The sequence below is a fragment of the Chrysochloris asiatica genome, unplaced genomic scaffold (assembly GCF_000296735.1).
Source record: "Chrysochloris asiatica unplaced genomic scaffold, ChrAsi1.0 scaffold00095, whole genome shotgun sequence".
NCBI lineage: Eukaryota > Metazoa > Chordata > Mammalia > Afrosoricida > Chrysochloridae > Chrysochloris > Chrysochloris asiatica.
Genome location: NW_006408613.1, coordinates 9,611,982 through 9,619,342, shown reverse-complemented (window position 1 = coordinate 9,619,342; position 7,361 = coordinate 9,611,982).

The window sequence follows — 7,361 nt, the reverse complement described above, 5'->3', positions numbered from 1 at the left end:
TTGCCTAACACAGTATGCTGTTTGATTTTTGCTGCTTCCATGCATGTTGTAATGGATCCAAGAAAATGAAGTATTTGACAACTTCAATCTTTACTCCATTTACATTAATGTTATTTATTGACCCATTTGTGAGGATTTTTGTTTTCTTTACATTGAGGTTCAACCCATACTGAACGCTGTAGTCTATCATCTTCATCCTAACCACATTAGGAAATATAAACTATATATACTTGTGTATATTCTTGGCTCAACAATTCACTTTTTTTTAGTATCTGTGCTAACATTGAACTTCAACAGCTTATGGAATGTGACATATTCCACACTTAACTGCCTTTTGGATATAGGATTCAAGATGTAATGATCTTATGAGAAAGAAATTTATCTTTTTTATTATTATTATTACGCTTTTGTAATTTGAGGAAATTATAAGATTCATATACAGTTTTTAAAAAATGATAAAAAGGACTCTTGTACTCATTAGTCAGTTTTTGCCAATGGTAGTATCTTACAAAACTCTAGTACCACATCAGTACAACCAGAATATTAACATTAGTACAATCAAGATACAGATCATTTCCATTACTTTAAGGATTTCTCAAATTGCCCACTTGAAACCGCATCTCTTCTGCCCCAACCCCTCTTAATTCACAGCAACCACTACTCAGCTTTCCTTTTCTATACTTTTGTCATTAATTTCAAGAATGTTATATATGTGAAATCATAGATCATGTTATCTTCTAGAAGGAACTTTTTTCCAAACAGCATTATCCAGGTTGTTCCATGAATCAGTCAGTTGTTGTTGTTGTTAAGTGTCGTTGAGTCAATTTTGACCCATAGCGACCCTGTATAGGATTTCCAAGGAGCAGCTGGTGAGCTTGAACCACTGACCTTGCAGTTCAACAACTTTGCAGTCTGACACATTAGCCCACAGTGCCACACCAGGACTTCTATCAGTCAGTAGTCTGTTCTGTTTTATAGCTGAATGATGTTGCACATTATAGATGCATCACAGTTGAACTACTCAGGGTCAGCATATATCTAGTTGTTATCAGGGTCAGCATATATCTAGTTGTTATCTGTTAGGAAAGGAGTTACAAAAAAATTCATTTAAATGTTTTTGTGTGAGCATAAATTCCCATTTATATAAGACAAAATTTCGAGAATGCAGTTGCGAGATTGTATGTAGTTACAGGTCTAATTGTATTCAGTATTTACTTCCCAACATTTTGTTTTGCTTGGCTTTCTGGAGACCACTGTCACAGCCTCAAAAGGGAGAATGAAGACATGTCACAGAATGGGGACTGGGAACAGTCAGGGTGTTCATTGGCAGAGGATCTGTAGGTCTTGAGAACCATTATGGTTGTATGAGGAAGGAAAACAATATCATGAATAAGTTTATTGTTTGTATATATCAGAATTTCTCATTTTCCTAGATTCATACTTCATACATTCTATGCTCCAATTATTAATGGATGTTTACAGCTGTTTCTCTTTATTTTGAGTTGTACCCATCAGCAAATGAAGATCCTGTGGGCTTTACGCCATTCACGTCATCATGGTCAATTCTACTTTCAGGAGACAGCTCTTTCCCAGTCGCATTTTGAGTGCCTTCCAACCTGGGGGGCTCGTTTTCTGGCACTATAACTGACAGTGTTTCTCTGATATTCATAATGTTTTCAGTGAGTAAATATTTGGAAGTAATTCTTCACACCTGCTTGTTAGACTGTCTTTGTCTGGAAGCTCGTTTGAAACCTGTGCACTATGGGTGACCGTGCTGGTATTTAAAATACCAGTGGCATAGCTTTCAGTATCAGAGCAACTCACAAGCGACCACAGTACAACAAACTGACAGACAAGTGGTAGTGTGAATCTAGGAAAATTAGAAATTGTCAAAAATGAAATGGAAGGCATAAACATTGATATCTTAGGCATTAGTGAGCTGAAATAGATTGGTATTGGCCATTTTGAATCTGAAAACCACATGGTTTACTATGCCAGGAATGAACATTGAAGAGGAATGGTGTTGTATTCGTTGTCAAAAAGAACATATCCAGATCAGTCATGAGGTACAACTCTGTCTGTGTTAGGATAATATCCATATGTCTACAGGGAAAACCAATTAATATCACTATTATTAAAATTTACATACCAACTACTAAAGCCAGTGAGGATGAAATAAAGTAATTTTACCAACTTCTTCAATCTGAAATTGATCAACCATGCAATCAAGATGTATTGATCATTACTAGTGATTGGAATGCAAGGTTGGGAGCAAAGAGAAAAAATCAGTAGTTGGAAAATATGACCTTGGTGATAGAAATGATGCTAGAGAATGCATAATAGAACTCTGCAAAATCAATGATTATTTCATTTCAAATACCTTCTTTAGACAGCATAAGAGACTACTATATGCATGGACCTCACCAGATGGAATACATAGAAATCAAATTGATTACATCTGTGAAAAGAAACGATGGAAAAGCTCCATATCATCAGTCAAAACAAGGCCAGGGGCAGATTGTGGAATAGACCATCAATTGCTCATATGCAAATTCAAACTGAAGCTGAAGAAAATGAAAACAAGTTCACAAGAGCCAAAATATGACCTTGAATATATTTCACCTGAATTTAGAGATTATCTGAAGAATAGAATTGATACATTAAATACTAAAGACCGAAGACCAGAAGAGTTGTGGGATGACATCAAGAACATCATGCAGGAAGAAAGCAAAAATTCATTGAGAAGACAAGAAAGAAGGAAAAGGTCAAAATGGATGTCAGAAGAGACACTGAAAGTTGTTCTCCAGCATAGAGATGCTAAAGCAAATGGAAGAAATGAGGAGGTACAGGAGCTCAACAGAAGATTTCAAAGGTCAGTTCGAGAAGGTAAAACCAAATATTACAACAAAATGTGCAAATATCTGGAGTCAGAAAACCAAAAAGAACACGTTCAGCATTTCTTAAGCTGGGGTAACAGAAGAAAAAATTCAAGCCTCAAATTCTGTTGAAGGATTCTCTGGGCAAATTATTGAATGATGCAGAAAGCATCAAAAGAAGATGGAAGGAATACAGAATCACTGTACCAAAAGGAAATGGTTGATGCTCAACCGTATCAAGAGCCAATGATACTGAAGGAAGAATTCCAAGGTGCATTGAAGGAATTAGCAAAGAACAAGGCATGAGGGATTCATGGAATAAAAATGGAAATCTTTTAAGAAAGTGAGGCAGCACAGGAGGCATTCACTCATCTATGCCAAGAAATTTGGAAGACGACTATGTGGCCGACTGATTGGAAGAGATCCATATTTGTGCCCATTCCAAAGAGAAATTATTCAACAGAATGTGGACATCATCAGACAATATCTTTGATATCCCATATGAGTAATGTTTTACTAAAGGTAATACAGAAATTGCTGCAAGCATACATTGATAGAGAACTTTCAGAGGTTCAATCCAGATTCAGAAGAGGCTTACCATTGATAATGAGGAATATCATTGCTGATGTCAGATGGATCCTGACTGAAAGCAGACAATATCAGAAAGATGTTTACCTGGGATTTATTGACTATGCAAAGGCTTTGAATTGTGTGGATCATGACAGGCTATGGACAACATTGCAAAGCATAAGTATTCTGGAACACTTAATTGTGCTCATGAGAAATCTGTACATGGACTAAGAGGAAATTGTTTGAACAGAACATGGGAACAATGAATGTTTTAACATTAAGAAATGTGTGTTATAGGGTTGTATTCTTTTACCATACTTATTCAACCTGTATACTGTCAGGTTGAGTGTCAGAGAATAAGTGGAAGACCCCTAAAGAGAAGGATTGGCCACGTGGCAACATTGATGGACTCAAGCGTGGCAACAGTAGTGAGGTTTGCCCAGGATCAGACAGTGTTTGCTTCTGCTATGCATAGGTTTGCTACCAGTCAGTGCCTACTTGATGGCACCTAACAACAACAACAATGCTGTGCAAACAATCTGAGAAGCTGGGTTATATGAAGAAAGACATGGCATCAGAATTGGAGGAAGACTTATTAACAACCTGCGATATGCAGATGATACCACCTTGTTTACTGAAAGTGAAGAGGACTTAAAACACTTACTAAAGACGATCAAAGAGCACACAGCCTTCGGTATGGATTACATCTCAATGTAAAGAAAACAAAAATCCTTACCACTGGACCAATAAACAACATTCGTATCAATGGAGAAAAGATTGAAGTTGTCAAGGACTTCATTCTTCTTGGATCAACTATCAACACTCATGGAAGCAGGAGTCAAGAAATCAAATGACGCATTGCATTAGGCAAATCTGCTACACAAGACCTTTTTAAAGTGTTGAAGAGCAAAGACGTCAGCTTGAAGACTAAGGTGCGGAATTAGGACTTGAGGACTAATACCTGACCCAAGCCATGGTATTTTCAATAACGTCATTTGCATGCAAAAGCTAGAGAGTGAATAAGGAAGACCTTAGAAGAGTTGATGCTTTTGAGTTATTGTATTGGAAGAGAGTATTGAAAGTACCATGGACTGCCAGAATAAGAAATAAATCAGTTTTGGAAGAAGTGCAGCCAAAGTGCTCCTTGGAGGCCATGATGGCCAAACTTCACCTCTCATACTTCAGACATATTATCAGGAGGGACAAGTAACTGGAGAAGAATATCATGTTTGTTAAGTTGGAGGGTCAGAGAAAAAGAGGAAGATCCTCATCAAGATGGATTGGCAAAGTGGCAGCATCAATGGGCTCAAGCATGGCAACAATTGTGAGGTTGGTCCAGGTCTGGGCAGTGTCTTGTTCTGTTGTTCATAGGGTCACTATGAGTTGATACAACCCTCTCCATGCACCGTCAGGTAACAGTATTTACCTCTATTACCTTTTTTTTTTTTTAATGTACAAATACCACATGTACAATATATATTCACTTAAATATTCCAAGGACACATTTTGCAAGCTAGGCTTCTTCCTACAGGCCTATAGTCCTCTGGTGCTCTGTGTCTCTATGCCATCACCTCTGCCACCATTTCTGTTGTTGCGGCTTTTCTTGTTAGTATCCCTCACTCCTCTCATGCTTTTCCCTCTTGATGGTCCTAGAGTCCCCTTTTAGTTACGCTTCTTCTACATTTACTGTTGTGAGAATCGCCGTTAGGCCTGATAACAATTACTCACAATTGAATCACAAAATCCTAATATGAAATTTTTAAATAGACCAACATGCTTTTCCAATCACTCATAGTAAACGTAACTCTTACCTTACAAGTCTCTAACATGTAAAACAGAAGAAAGCTTGGTGTCACGAAGCACTTTAGTGCAAAGAATGGAAGGAACCAGATTCTATGCTTCTACTGATATATTGGGAATCCTAGAACTAGATTCATTTAAAATAGTTGTTTAAAGACGAGACAATAGGCAATACAATAGATAGACAGAAAACTCACGAAAAGTAGTGCAAAATTGACTTCAGAAAGCACAGGAAAATAGAAAAGCTGCTGAAGTGCTTCATGAAAGCTATTTTTGAAGTTGATCCACTACAGTGAATTTAAGCGAAAAACTGACCATAATACTTGCATAATAGAACCCTAATCACAGGTAAATTAAACCAGCCCATTCTAAAGCATTCTCATTGACATTATACATTGGTGAAAAGTGACTACTGAAATATTTTACATGAATAACAATATGAAAAATACAAGTCCTCTTCAGCATTCTAAATGCATACCACTTGATAAAAAAAATGCCCCATTCCAAATTCAAAATGATATTTAGCATGCTCTGGCATTCCAAATAAATGTTTTTGAAAATAGATTTTCCTCCAATATTTCCTTTTTGCCATTTGTGTTATGATTATTTTCAGCCTAGGGCAACTTAACTATCCAAGCATCATATTGAGATCAGGAACTCCTACAGCTGACTTGACTGCACTGAACTTGTTATCTGGGACTATTTTAATGCATGTCATAAATCACTAAGAAAACTTTCTATTTCAAATCAAACAGAAACAATCATGAGCATGGATTTCTAAAATCTATTTTGGAAAGACTGATGCCAGTAAGTCTGTGCTTCATTTAAAACTCATTGTTTTTAGAAATAACATTATCTGCTTCTATAAAATGATAGGAAAATTGTTATTGTAAATTAAACCATACTACCAGAATATTCAGTAATATCTAAAAGATACTACATTTCATGTGTTCTTGCTAGAGCATGAACAATAATCCTCAATCTATTTAATAGTCTACTTAAATGAGATTTTTAATTTACTTGTGCATTGCTGATTGTCACCTTTTATTCGTTACTTGGTGATGAGTGGGTCAAATTATCCCTTTATTCTTGTGAAATTTTGTAGCTGAAAAGTAATTTACATAATCATTTAAATTGTTTCTTGATGTTATTGGTTATTGGTTAGCCTAATTTTGAAATTGATGCTAAATGACTGAATTTGTGGCAAGGATTCAGACAAGGAGCTTTATCTGTCATAAACAAGTACTCTACACTTAGAACTGTTCTGCTGATTCTAACTGGGCTGAGTCTGTTCTAGGCCAGCTCTTCATTCATCCTCTCCATTAGGCTGAGGGGATTTGGCCCTGCTTGTCCCTTTTAATTGCAATTCCTACTTACCCCCAAAGCAGAATGCAAACACACTTAAAAATAAATAAAATGTTGTATGTTTGCTTCAAAAGCCCTTCACGGATTATAATAACGCTAGAATAACAAGTAGCACTGTGGGCTAATGCTCTGGACTGCAAAGTTGGTTGAACCACAAGGTTGGTGTTTCAATCTTCCAGCCACTCCTTGGAAACCCTGTAAAGGGTTGGTATGGTTCGGAAATGACTCAACGGCACTTAACAACAACACCGCCACCAAGAAATGGCAACCTGCTCTCCTCAGTTGTTGCTGGTCTCCAAACATAATGAAACTTGATTTATTTTCTTGTATCGTTTTTTCCTAATCTTTCCCTTAGATATAGCTCTTTTGAAGATTCCTAATAATTCAATCTATTAATCCTTTATGTTCAAGAATGGAATTTCTTACTTTTCCCCCCTGCCTTTTCTAATCTCCTTTATTATTAATTTAAGTGAAATGATTAAATTAAAGAACTATTTGAGTTTCTCCTATTCACATATAGCTCATATGTATCTCAGAGGAAATTGAACCTTATAGGTTTTCTAATTCAGTCTCTTTTCTTTATATTTTAAGGAACTAAGATTCTGAGTGTTGAATTGAATTTCTCACTTCAGTGATACTGTAGGGTAAGCATTGGACTGCTAACCACAAGGCCTGTAAGTTCAAAACCCACCAGACACTCCTCAGAAATCCTATACAGTGTGGCTATGAGTCAGAACTGATTCGATAGCA